This window comes from Mobula birostris, chromosome X, assembly GCF_030028105.1.
Source record: "Mobula birostris isolate sMobBir1 chromosome X, sMobBir1.hap1, whole genome shotgun sequence".
Lineage (NCBI taxonomy): Eukaryota > Metazoa > Chordata > Chondrichthyes > Myliobatiformes > Myliobatidae > Mobula > Mobula birostris.
The window spans coordinates 41953011-41966208 of NC_092402.1; the positions used below are offsets into that span (position 1 = coordinate 41953011).

At 42.0% G+C, this 13198-nt stretch overlaps 1 protein-coding gene across 7 annotated transcripts in view; it reads left to right on the forward strand.

Moving 5' to 3' along the window:
- The window catches only part of LOC140191566 (inactive phospholipase C-like protein 2), a 230203-nt gene that overhangs the window by 189292 nt on the left and 27713 nt on the right, over positions 1–13198 (forward strand). The gene's annotated exons all lie outside the window — the stretch shown is intronic.

Sequence of the window (13198 nt, forward strand, 5' to 3'; positions counted from 1 at the left end):
CAAGGGAGGAGTTGTAAAGTTTGATGGCCACAGGCAGGAATGACTTCCTATGACGCTCTGTGCTGCATCTCGGTGGAATGAGTCTCTGGCTGAATGTACTCCTGTGCCCACCCAGTACATTATGTACTGGATGGGAGACATTGACCAAGATGGCATGCAACTTGGACAGCATCCTCTTTTCAGACACCACCGTGAGAGAGTCCAGTTCCATCCCCACAACATCACTGGCCTTACGAATGAGTTTGTTGATTCTGTTGGTGTCTGCTACCCTCAGCCTGCTTCCCCAGCACACAACAGCAAACATGATAGCACTGGCCACCACAGACTCGTAGAACATCCTCAGCATCATCCGGCAGATGTTAAAGGACCTCAGTCTCCTCAGGAAATAGAGACGGCTCTGACCCTTCTTGTAGACAGCTTCAGTGTTCTTTGACCAGTCCAGTTTATTGTCAATTCGTATCCCCAGGTATTTGTAATCCTCCACCATGTCCACACTGACCCCCTGGATAGAAACAGGGGTCACCGGTACCTTAGCTCTCCTCAGGTCTACCGCCAGCTGCTTAGTCTTTTTCACATTAAGCTGCAGATAATTCTGCTCACATCATGTGACAAAGTTTCCTACCGTAGCCCTGTACTCAGCCTCATCTCCCTTGTTGATGCATCCAACTATGGCAGAGTCATCCGAAAACTTCTGAAGATGACAAGACTCTGTGCAGTAGTTGAAGTCCGAGGTGTAAATGGTGAAGAGAATGGGAGACAAGACCAGTCCCCTGTGGAGCCCCAGTGCTGCTGATCACTCTGTCGGACACACAGTGTTGCAAGCACACGTACTGTGGTCTGCCAGTCAGGTAATCAAGAATCCATGATACCAGGGAAACATCCACCTGCATCGCTGTCAGCTTCTCCCCCAGCAGAGCAGGGCGGATGGTGTTGAACGCACTGGAGAAGTCAAAAAACATGACCCTCACAGTGCTCGCTGGCTTGTCCAGGTGGGCGTAGATGCGGTTCAGCAGGTAGACGGTGGTATCCTCAACTCCTAGTCGGGGCTGGTAGGCGAACTGGAGGGGATCTAAGTGTGGCCTGACCATAGGCTGGAGCAGCTCCAGAACAAGTCTGTCCAGGGTCTTCATGATATGGGAGGTCAATGCCACCGGTCTGTAGTCATTGAGGCCGCTGGGGCGCGGCGTCTTCGGCACAGGGTCTGCTCTGCCATTTGATCATAGCTGATGTATTTTCCCTCTCAATGTCATTTTCCTGGCTTTTCCCTTTTTGCCCGATGCCGGCCCCCTAGGCCTGAATGGACATAGTCCCTTTAAAATTTGATGCCCTGATTAATCAAGAACCTGTCAACCTCTGCTTTAAGTATACTCAATGACTTTATCTCCACGGCTGTCTGTGTCAATAAATTCCACAGATTCACCACCCTCTGGCTAAAGAAATTCCTCTTCATCTCCGTTCTTGGTGGACATTCCACTATTCTGAGGCTCCACCTTCTGGTCCTAGACTCTCCCACTGTTGGAAACATTATCTCCATGCCCACTCTATCTAAGCCTTTCAATACTTGGTCGGTTTCAATGAGAGTCCTTCTCATTCTTCTGAACTCCAGTGAATACAGGCCCAGAGCCATCAAATGCTCCTCATACATTAACACTTTTATTCCCAGCGTCGTTCTTGTAAACCTCATTTGGATCATCTTCAACACCCACATATCCTTTCTTGGAAAGGGGCCTAAAACTGCTCACAATTCTCCAAACGTGATCTGACCAATGCCCTATAAAGCCTCAGCATTGCATCCTTGCTTTTATATTCTAGTCCTCTTGAAATGAATGCTAACATTGCATTTGTCTTCCTTGCTACCTGAAGGTTAACCTTAAGGGAATCCTGCACTAGGACTCCCAAGTCCATTTGCACCTTTGATTTCTGAATTTGCTTACAAGATGTCTTAAGGAAATTTGAGAGATTAAGAGCCACTTGAGAGATTAGGAGAGGCATGGTTTGATGGAAGAGGTGCATTTAAAAGGCTGACTGGAATATTCTGGAGGCAGGCTGCATTACAGCCTCGAGTGGATAACATTGTTTCTGTGGTTTGCTGAATCTTTCACTCCTTGTCATCTTTTTGTCGGTTGAGGCCCTCCAGGAGCAACTGGTGAAAATAAAGGAGTGATGGGTTTTGTGTTTGTAGAGGGTGGTGGGTGACAGTGTGAGAAAAGAAAGGGAGATCACCAATCAGCAAGAGGGTGATTGCAATGTGAGGAGAAAGCAGAACTGCCACTCAGAAAACAAGAGTTTGCGTTTCCCCTCCTCCCCCCTTTCCTTCTCCCTGGGCCTCCTGTCCCATGATCCTCTCATATCCCTTTTGCCAATCACCTGTCCAGCTCTTGGCTCCATCCCTCCCCCTCCTGTCTTCTCCTATCATTTCAGATCTCCCCCTCCCTCTCTTCTTTCAGTTAGTCCTGACGAAGGGTCTCGGCCTGAAACGTCAACTGTACCTCTTCCTAGAGATGCTGCCTGGCCTGCTGCGTCCACCAGCAACTTTTATATGTGTTGCAATCTCATAGTAGTAGTGCAAACACTCCAGTAGAGTACGATGTTCTCTAAAGGGGCTCTTCCCTTAATGGAGAACAGCTGATCGTGACTTTGTTTAATGTGGGGAGGGTGATGCCACCACACAGTCTTTGACAGATTGGGGTCAGGATGACTGGAGACCCTTCACTGCTGCATCCTTCCTCCAGCTTCGCTGCCATTGTGATGTGTCATCCTCTTCCACCAGATCCACTGTTGAGGTCTGGGTTGGATCGCTCTTTGTCTGGAACCACCCCCTTGACCTCACTGCCATGGGTGACCGTACCAGGAGCTAAGCTCCAGACAGCATCACTCTTGTGATCTCAGGAACTCACAAGGCGATAATCCATGGAAAAGAATCTCAAGCTGAAAGGTGTCAAGGTCAGATAATTACTGATGCAACTCTACACCACATAAATTGGAATATAGTTGCACTGAAAGTTTACTTATACACTCAGCAACATAGAAGTTTGGACTAATGACCCTGGGACAAACACTATCATAGCTGGAGTGGTTACTAGTTATTTTATTTAGAGATATGGCATGGTAACGGGCCCTTCCAGTCCAATGAGTCCGCCCCACCAAATTACACCCAGATAACCAGTTTAACCTATACGTCTTTGGGATGTGGAAAGAAGGCGGAGTATCCGGAGGAAATGCATGTGGTCATGGGGAAAATGTACAAACTCCTTACGGACTGCAGTGGGAATTGAACCCGAGTTGCTTGTGCTGTGATACTGGAATGCTAACCACTATGCTGCCGTGCCACCCCTTTTAAGTTCAGTTAACTAAATAACAGAAGAAGAGCTGATGATTGAATTACAACAAGTGTTCACAAATAATATTTTAGGGGAAGGAGTTCTTACCTGTCTAATGTGGCTCTCGATCCACGGTTTACGAAAAATGCCTAGTGGACCTCTTAGTTCAATAACACTCAGGGATGGGTAATAATGAATGGTTTTCCACCTCAGCAAAATTGTAACAGGTAATTAGGAAGGCACTTGGGATGTTTGTTTATTTCAAGAGGGATGGGGCACAGTTTGCAGCTAGTCAGTACTTCAATGAGAGGACACCTGGAGTACTGTGTACAGTTTGGGTCATTGTATTTAAGGCTACCATTGATATAGAGGTGGAATCCACATTTTCTGTGTATCTTGCACCCAGTGAGACAAGTGCACGCTAATCCTCCATTATGATTCCAGCTCACATCTATTCCAAGACCATTCAGTTTCTCCCCTGAGTCTTCATTGAACTGAAATCTGAATGTTTATGTTTCATTGGATTTGGGTCAGTGCAGTCTCGGAATTAACCCCATTCATTGTAAATTGATTCCCGGAAGGTTGTCTACTGCTCTCCTGTCTCCTGGATGTTTCAGAGATTTTACATTTTTTCCACCTGCCATATAATTTATTGCTATTTATTTACAATTGCATTTGCAGTTTGTGGTTCATTGATCCTGTTTACAGTTACTGTTCTATAGATTTGCTAAGTATGCCCACAAGAAAAAGAATCTCTGGGTTCTGTGTGGTGACATGTATGTGCTCTCATAATAAATTTTACTTTGACTTTGACTTTACTTAATCAAAGAGCAAAATCCTGCAGACGCTGGAAATCTGAAATAAAAATAGCAAAAAGCTGCAAATACTTGTCATGTCAGGCGGCATCTGCCAAATGAGAACTTTTCAACCTCAAAGATTATCCTTGTTTCTCCCTCCACAGGTACTGCCTGGCTCGTTGAGAATTTCCAGTATTTCCTGTTCTTAAGCAAAACTGTTTTGGGTTTATTTACAGTAAAGTTATTTTCTGAAGCAAGAGGGTGTAATCAAAACATTGCACAACTCAAAGCTTATACTTGAGGACTATAAATAGGCCTGTGCATCCTTTTGAGAAAGTTGCTTCTTTACAAGTCATTGATTAAATCACTATACTTTCTTTCACTACTGCATTATCTTTCACAGCTTTGACAGGAGATGTTGCTAGAAATAGAATACAAAAGAAAAATGGAAGCTGGTGTGTTTTTCTGTCTAGAAACTGATATATATCATGGTGATCTAAAGCCAATTATCACGAAATACTTTAACAATCAAAATGTTAACCAGCTTACAGTGCTGGCAAAACAGGATAATATAAGAAATAAGGTGGATGATCTTGTTGCACTATTACAGATTGTTGGGTATGACATTGTAGCCATTACTGAATAGTGGCTGAAAGATGATTGTAGTTGGGAGCTGAATGTACAAGGTTACATGTTGTATTGGAGGTATAGAACCATAGAACATTACAGCACAGAAACAGGCCTTTTTGGCCCTACTTGGCTGTGCCGAACCATTTTTCTGCCTAGTCCCACTGACCTGCACCTGGACCATATCCTTCCATACATCTCTCATCCATGTACCTGTCCAAGTTTTTCTTAAATGTTAAAAGTGAGCCCATATTTACCACTTCATCTGGCAGCTCATTCCACACTCCCACCACTCTCCATGTGAAGAACCACCCCCCCCAATGTTCCCTTTAAACTTTTCCCCCTTCACCCTTAACCCATGTCCTCTGTTTTTTTTCTCCCCTAGCCTCAGAAGGGTCAGCAGGGAGGGTGGCTTGGCTCTGCTGGGAAAGAATGGCATCAAATCAGTAGAAAGATATAATGTAGTATTGGAAGATGTTAAAGTCTTGTGGGTTGAGTTAAGAAACTGCAAGGGTAAAAGGACCCTGATGTCAGTTATATACAGGCCTCCCAATAGTAGCTGGGATGTGGACCACAGGTTAAAACGGGAAATAGAAAAGGTGTTTCAAAAGAGCAATATTATGATAGTCATGGGAGATTTTAACATGCGTGTCAATTGGGAAAATCAGGTTGGAAATGAATCTCAAGAGAGTGAGTTTGTTGAATGACCACAAGATAGCTTTTCAGAGCAGTTTGTTGTTGAACCTACTAGGGGACCAGCTATACTGGATTGGGTGTTATGTAATGAACTGGAGGTGATTATGGAGTTTAAGGTAAAAGAACCTTTAGGAACCAGTGATCACAATATGACTGAGTTCAACTTGAAATTTGATAGGGCGAAAGTAAAGTCTGATGTAGCAGTATTTCAGTGGAGTAAAGGAAATTACAGTGGTAGGAGAGAGGAACTGGCCAAAATAAATTGGAAGGAGCTGCTGGCAGGGTTGTCGGCAGAACAGTAATGGCATGAGTTTCTGGGAAAATGAGGAAGATGCAGGATAGATTTATTCCAAAAGCAAAGAAATGTTCAAATGGCAAAATAGTACAACCATAGCTAACAAGGGAAGTCAAAACTAATGTAAAAGCAAAAGACAAAGCATACAACAAAGCAAAAATTAATGGGAAGACAAAGGATTGGGAAGCTTTTAAAACCCTACAGAGAGCAACTAAAAGAATCATTAGGAGGGAAAAGATGAAATATGAAAGCAAGCTAGCAAACAAATTCAAAGTGGATAGTAAAAGCTTTTTCAAGTATGTAAAAAATAAAAGAGAGATGAGAGTGGGTATAGGACCCCTAGAAAATGAGGCCAGAGAAATAATAAGGGGGACAAGGAGATGGCAGATGAACTAAATGAGTATTTTACATCACTCTTCACTGTGGAAGACCTGCAGTGTGCCAGTTGTCGAAGGGTGTGAGGAAGAGAAGTGAGTACAGTTACTATTACAAGGGAGAAGGTGCTTAAAAAGCTGAAAGACCTAAGAGTACATAAGTCAGCTGGGCCAGGTGAACTGCACCCTAGGGTTTGGAAAGAGGTAGCATTAGAGACTGTGGAGGGATTAGAAATGATCTTTCAGAAATCATTGGACTCTGGCATGGTGCTGGAGGAATGGAAAATTGCAAATGTTACTCAACTCTTTAAGAAAGGAAGAAGGCAGCAGAAAGGAGATTATAGACCAGTTAGCCTGACCTCAGTGTTTGAGAGATGTTGGAGTCATTGTTAAGGATGAGGTTATGGAGTACTTGGAGGCACAGGACAAGATAAGGCAAAGTCCACATGGTTTCCCCAAGGGAAAAACTTGCCTGACCATCCTGTTGGAATTCTTTGAGGAGATTACAAGTAGGATAGATAAGGGGGATGCAGTGGATGGTGTATATTTTGGCTCTCAGAAAACCATTGACAAGGTGCCATACATTAGGCTGCTTACCAAGGTAAGAGACCATGGTGTTACAGGAGTGTTACTGGCATGGTGAGAGCATTGGCTGATTGGTAGGAAGCAGCGAGTGGGAATAAAAGGATCCTTGTCTGGCTGTTTTCCAGTGACTAGTAGTGTTCTGCAGGAGTCAATATTGGGACCACTTCTTTTAATGCTGTACATCAATGATTTAGATGATGGAATAGATGGCTTTGTTGCCAAGTTTGCAGATGTTACAAAGATTGGTGGAGAGGCAGGTAGTGTTGAGGAAACAGGTAGGATGCAGAAGGATTTAGACAGATTAGGAGAATGGGCAAAGAAGTGGCAAATGAAATACAATGTTGGAAAATGTATGGTCATGTACTTTGGTAGTAGAAATAAATGTGCAGGCTATTTTCTAAACGGGGAGAAAATCCAAAAATCTGAGCTGCAAAGTGATTTGGGAGTCCTTGTGCAGAACACCCTGAAGGTTAACTTGCAGGATGAGTCAGTGGTGAGGAAGGCAAAGGCAATGTTAGCATTCACTTGAAGAGATCTAGAATACAAGAGTAGGGATGTGATGCTGAGGCTTTGTAAGGCATTGGTGAGGCCTCACCTTGAATATTCTGAACAGTTTTGGGCTCCTCATCTTAGAAAAGATGTGCTGGCATTGGAGAAGATTCAGAGCAAGTTCACAAGGATAATTCTGGAAATGAAAGGGTTATCGAATGAGGAACTTTTGATGGCTCTGGGTCTGTACTCGCTGGAATTCAGAAGGATGAGAGGGGAATCTCATTGAAACTTTTCGAATGTTGAAAGGCCTAGATAGAGTAGATGTTGAAAGAATGTTTCCCATGGTGGGAGAGCCTAGGACAAGAAGGCACAGCCTCAGGATAGAAGGATGTCTGTTTAGAACAGAGATGTGGAGAAGTTTCTTTAGCTAGAGGGTGGTGAATTTGTGGAATTTATTACCACAAACAGCTGTGGAGGCCAGGTTGTTGGATATATTTAAGGCAGAGATTGATAGGTTCTTGATTGGACAGCATCAAAGGTTATGGGGAAAAAGGCTAGGGAGTGGGGCTGAGGAGGCAAAAAAAAGGATCAGCCATAATTGACTGGCAGAGCAGACTCGATAGGCCAGATGGCCTAATTCTGCTCCTTTGACTTATGATTTTATTGTCTTATTTGTTAAGTGCTGGTTTTTCCAGTTTAAAAACCATTATTCGAATCTAAAGTTATATTTTTATCTGACAGCTATTCTGTTTTAAATATGTTCAGTCAGTTATTGGGAAGTCTGCTTGTTTCTAACAGACTGGGGTTTTACACCAAACGGAGCATGGCTTTTGGAAACTAAAACTATTATTACTCATTATTGCAACAGGCTTTACACTATTGAGGCAACATTTATTGTTATGCTGTAACAGATTAGTGAACTCAATTTCATATCCAAAAGAAAGCATTAAAGAGTTTATATATTGTGTGCATTGCAAAATCCCACAAACAGCAAATGCCTGTGGTCAGTGAATCTGTCCTTGATGAAGTTATGATAAGGAGGAATGCTGAACAGGACGTAAGGTACTGCTATCTTCAATAAGCTGGTTAGGAGGTTTTGTATCTACAAGGACTTGATAAAGTGTATCTTTTGAATGATGGTGACTTTGACACAGTAGGGTTATTGTGGTGTGGAATTAGAACGTACAGTAAGAACATAAGAAATAGGAGCAGGAATAGGCCATTTGGCTTGGAGCCTGCCCAACCATTCAATAAGATCATGCTGAGCTGACTGTGAACTCAGCTCCACCTATCTGTCTTTTCCCCGTAGCCCTTAATTCCCCTGCTATCTAACTGTGTCTCAAATATATTTAATGAGGAAGCCTTCGCTACTTCCCTGGGCAGAGAATTCCACAGATTCACCACTCTCGGGGAAAAGCAGTTTCTCCTCATCTCCGCCCTAAATCTATTCCCCTGAATTTTGAAGCTATGTCTCCTAGTCCTAGACTTACTTACATACCATTGGAAACAACTTTCCTGCCTCTATCTTATCTATCCCTTTCATAATATTCTATGTTTATATATGATCCTGTCTCATTCTTCTGAATTCCAGTGAGTATAGTCCCAAACAGCTCAATGTCACCTTATAGGTTAACTTTGTCATCTCCGGAATCGACCTATCGTGGGAGTTTCCTATATTGTGGGCCCAAATCGGGAGTAAGGCTTAAATCTAGAACCGTCTGTGTTAGATAAAAGTGGTGCTGTAGAGTGAAGTGGCAGTAGGCTTAAACTATTCATGGCTGTGCTGGTGTTTCTGCAACACGGTGGTTAAGTTTCTGGAGTCGCCTCCAAGTCAATGATAAAATATAGACAATGCTGGAACCACTCTGGAAGTGAGACAGCATCTATGGAAAAGGAACCAGTGTTAATGTTTCAAATTTCCAGTATCTGCAGCATTTTGATCTCCAAATCAGTAGTCTAGAGCTCTGGATATATGCGATTCGCCAAGAGCTGAGGAATTTAAGTGACTGAAGGAATTTAAAGTAAAGAAAACACCTAATCTGCTGAGTTTTTCTGCCATTTTTGTATTTTATCTCAGATTTTCAGTGTATGCAGTTTTTAAAATTTAAATTAATAAAAAATAACAGTCTTTGTAATGATGACCTTGAAATGATCAGATTATTGTAAAAATCTATCAGGTTCACTGTTCCTTCAGGAAAGAAGATCAACTATTTGCAACTGGTATGGTTCACACTTAACTGTCCAGCAAGTTACTCAGTTTAGAGTTAAAAAACTTTTAAAATTCATTACTCAAAGTAAATTTATTATCAAAGTACAAGTATGTCACCTTGAGATTCATTTTATTAAAGGCATGTGCAGTAGAAATACACCAGAATCAAAGGAAAAAAATGACAAGCAACCAATGTGCAAATAAATAAATAAATAAATAAATAAATAAATAAATAAATAAATAAATAAATAAATACTGAGAATGTGAGCTGTAGAGTCCTTGAAAGTGAGTTCATAGGTTGTGGAATCAGTTTACTGTTGAGGTGAGTGAAGTTATTTACACTGGTTCGAGAGCCTGATGGCAGCAGGGAGAAGGGAGCACGGCCTGGATGGTGAGGGTCGTTGATGATTGATGCTGCTTTCCTGTGGTGGTGCTCCTTGTAGATGTGCTCAATGGTGAGGCAATTAGAGATGGATGAGAACTTCTGTTCCTAGAGTTGCTTAAAATCACTTAAAGAAAGTTTTTCACTGAAAGAAATAGCACCAAAACTGATCCCACCAAATCAGGTTTCCACTTTTATTAACACATAGCAGACAGAGTGTTCAGTGACTTCACACAGGCCATGATATAATTCATTTTGCTGCCTGAAGCACAAAAGGCACAAAATGAAGCTCATTAGTCTATTGTCACTTTTGTGTGTTAATAATACAGTCACTTACACTCTCCAAGGCTCTGCAAATTTCTCCCAGGGAAGATGAATAGAAAATTACCATAATGCACAAACAGTGGTCAGAACAAACAACTCCGATGTGCTGAAAAAACAGAAAATGCTTTTTGATGAAAAGTCATTGACCTGAAACAATGCCTGTTTTTTTTCTCTCTCTGTGGATGCTGCCTGACTTGATGAATTTCTCCAGCATAATCCGATTTTGAATTGTAAGTAGATATTTATGGCCAATAGAGTGGGAGGGCAAAATTTTAAGGTGATTGGAGGAAAGTGGATGTCAGAGGCAGGGTTTTTACACAAAGTTGTAGGTGCATGGAACACACTGCCAGGGGTGCTAATAAAGGCAGATTCATTAGGGTTATTAATGTGACTCTTAGGCATATGGATGATAGAAAAATGGAGGTTTATGTAGGAGAGAAGGGTTAGATTCATCTTAGGCTATGTCCACACTAGACCGGATAATTTTGAAAATGCCGGTTTCGAGTAAAAACGACAGGCATCCACACTAGGCGTTTTTCAAAATATCTCTGTCCACACTAAAACAGATATTTGGGCGAATCTCCTCCTACTGGGCATGCTCAGACACATCTACAGAAAGTTATCAAAAATGTCTTCGAGGAATACAAAGAAAACCTCCGCTGGAGAAAGCAGACCAGACTTCTTCATTTAGACAGACAATGAAGTCGAGCTGTTTCTGTGAGTTACAAACGACTACAAAGTCAGCAAAGCAGTGGAGATGTTTAATTCCAAACAAATTATTAACGTAGAACAATAAAGTAAGCAACATACGCATGAAGCCGTCCTCTACCCAAGATCAACAATATCAACAATTACAAAATGTTAAATGGTCAACTTGACATAGACTACCAATCCCACATCAAATCCAAACCTATTAGGAGTAGAAGAGGGCACTCAACTCAGTTTGAAATACTAACTACCAAGTCAGATGTGTACAGCAATTCATTCCCCCCCCCACACAATTAAAGCATGGGATAATCTTAATCCTAACACAGTCACACAACCAAACCCAATTAAATCCAAGGCAGCTTTTCTTCTTCAAAAATCTCCTTAAGCCCACTCTCCGCCACCTCGAGTTTAAATTCCATGCAGAATATTTTGGAGGATCAAGAACCAAGAACCAAGAGAGTGGAATCTTCGGCTGCCAGACCTGCACAGTATTTCTGACATTAATATTTTTAATGGGGATTTAATCAAAAAAGCCCACTTTACAATTTAACTCTCACACCGTTCACACCGACTGCACGTTATAACAGCGGTGGTCAGTCAGCGACAGAGCTGGCTTGGAGACCACGGGGTACAGGAGATCGAGTGTACGACCACCACAGACTGGGAGACCGGAGGGTACGGGCGGATACGGGATGCAAACAGAGAAACCGAGGGGCCCAGCTTGAAAGCCACCTCCAGTTTAAATTCCATACAGAATATTTTGGAGGATCAAGAACCAAGAACAGCCGTCCGGCAGTGCTTGCGCAGTCCCAAGCAGAAGCAGAAAAAGCATTGTTGTTGTGGTGTTGTCATGACAACGTTGTTAAATCTCTCCGTTTACCCTGTCCATACTACAACGCGAAACAATCGTTTTCAAATTTACACACTCTAGAGAGTGTTTTCGAAAATCTCCGTTTTCAGGAGATGAAAACGCCATTTCAGTGTGGATGGAAGGTCAAAACGAGGAGAAAAAGCTTTGTTTTCAAAATTATCCGGCGTAGTGTCGACGTAGCCTTAGAGTAGATTAAAAAGTCGGCACAGCATTGTGGGCCATAGGGCCTGTATGGTGCTGTAATGTTCTATGTTGTATGTTCTATTTCTCCTTGTTGCTTCAGGCAATGTAAATGTGACGGAATTTACAGTTTCTTCTACTGCATTGAAGACATTCTCCTTACCAACAAGACACAAATTGGACGTAATCCCAAAAAGTAACAATTAATACTTACATCATTATTTTGCTTAGGACTAATATTGCAATCTTTTTTTTTGTCTTAGTGGCTGGTTGTGACAAATTGTCCCTAAAATTTCAGTCTATATATCTCACTGATGTGGGTACCACACCCTGCCTCAGTACTTCTGACTGAGAAAATAGAATTGAGCTTTGTTTCCACCCCTCAGTGAGATACTAACTTCTCGTTGGGCACACTCGTATTTGAGGTTTGAATGAGATGCTGTAGTGCCTGATGTTTTAGGAGCAATATTTGAAAATGTAATAAAGTGGAACCGGCTATATAGCTCATAAATATGCAGTAGAACAAAACTAGACCGTTCGCAGCAATCTTGAAACCAAACATTGATAGTTAATGAACAACACCCTGAAATTTTATTGAAGCACATGAAAATATCTCAAAGTTAAAGCCTTATGGATCAGTTCCACAGAAATGTATAGCCCTTATTTATTCCCCAAAGCACACTAATATTTAAGTAGTTTAGATCAAAATTTATATTTCAAATTGATTTCACGTTATGAAATGCTTTTAAGAATAATTTCATTCTGCTTTACTACATCTCCCCAAGTAAGATTGGGGAACACAAAGTACAGGTTGACCTTCACTAATCCTGCACCATTGGGACCTGAGGAGTGCCAGATTAGTGAAAATGCCGAATTACAGAAGGATCACATTAAGCATAATCAGTGCTGGATTATCAAAGGAACTGGATTACAGGTAGTCAGATGAGTGAAGGTCGACTGTATTTATTTCAGCAGCCCTGACTGGACCTACTACCAAGGTGCCCTTGGTGTTTCTGTTTCAATATATCACTGCTTTTCTAATGTTAAGTAATTTGCTCATTTAATTAAAAAAAAACTTCAAACCTCTCCTGGAACACAGATCAAAGTTGCTGCAGGCCAGGCAGCATCTCTAGGAAGAGGTACAGTCGACGTTTCAGGCCGAGACCCTTCGTCAGGACTCTCCTGGAAGTAGTTTTGCTAGATTCTATTTCCTGGAGTTTATGATATTTGGAGCTGGGTCAAAAATTCTCAGGAAGAAAGGCTGATCGAAAGACCGATTAAGGAGATTCCTTCTGAGCCCGTGAACCTCTGGAATTCTCTGTGCTGGAGATTTGCAGA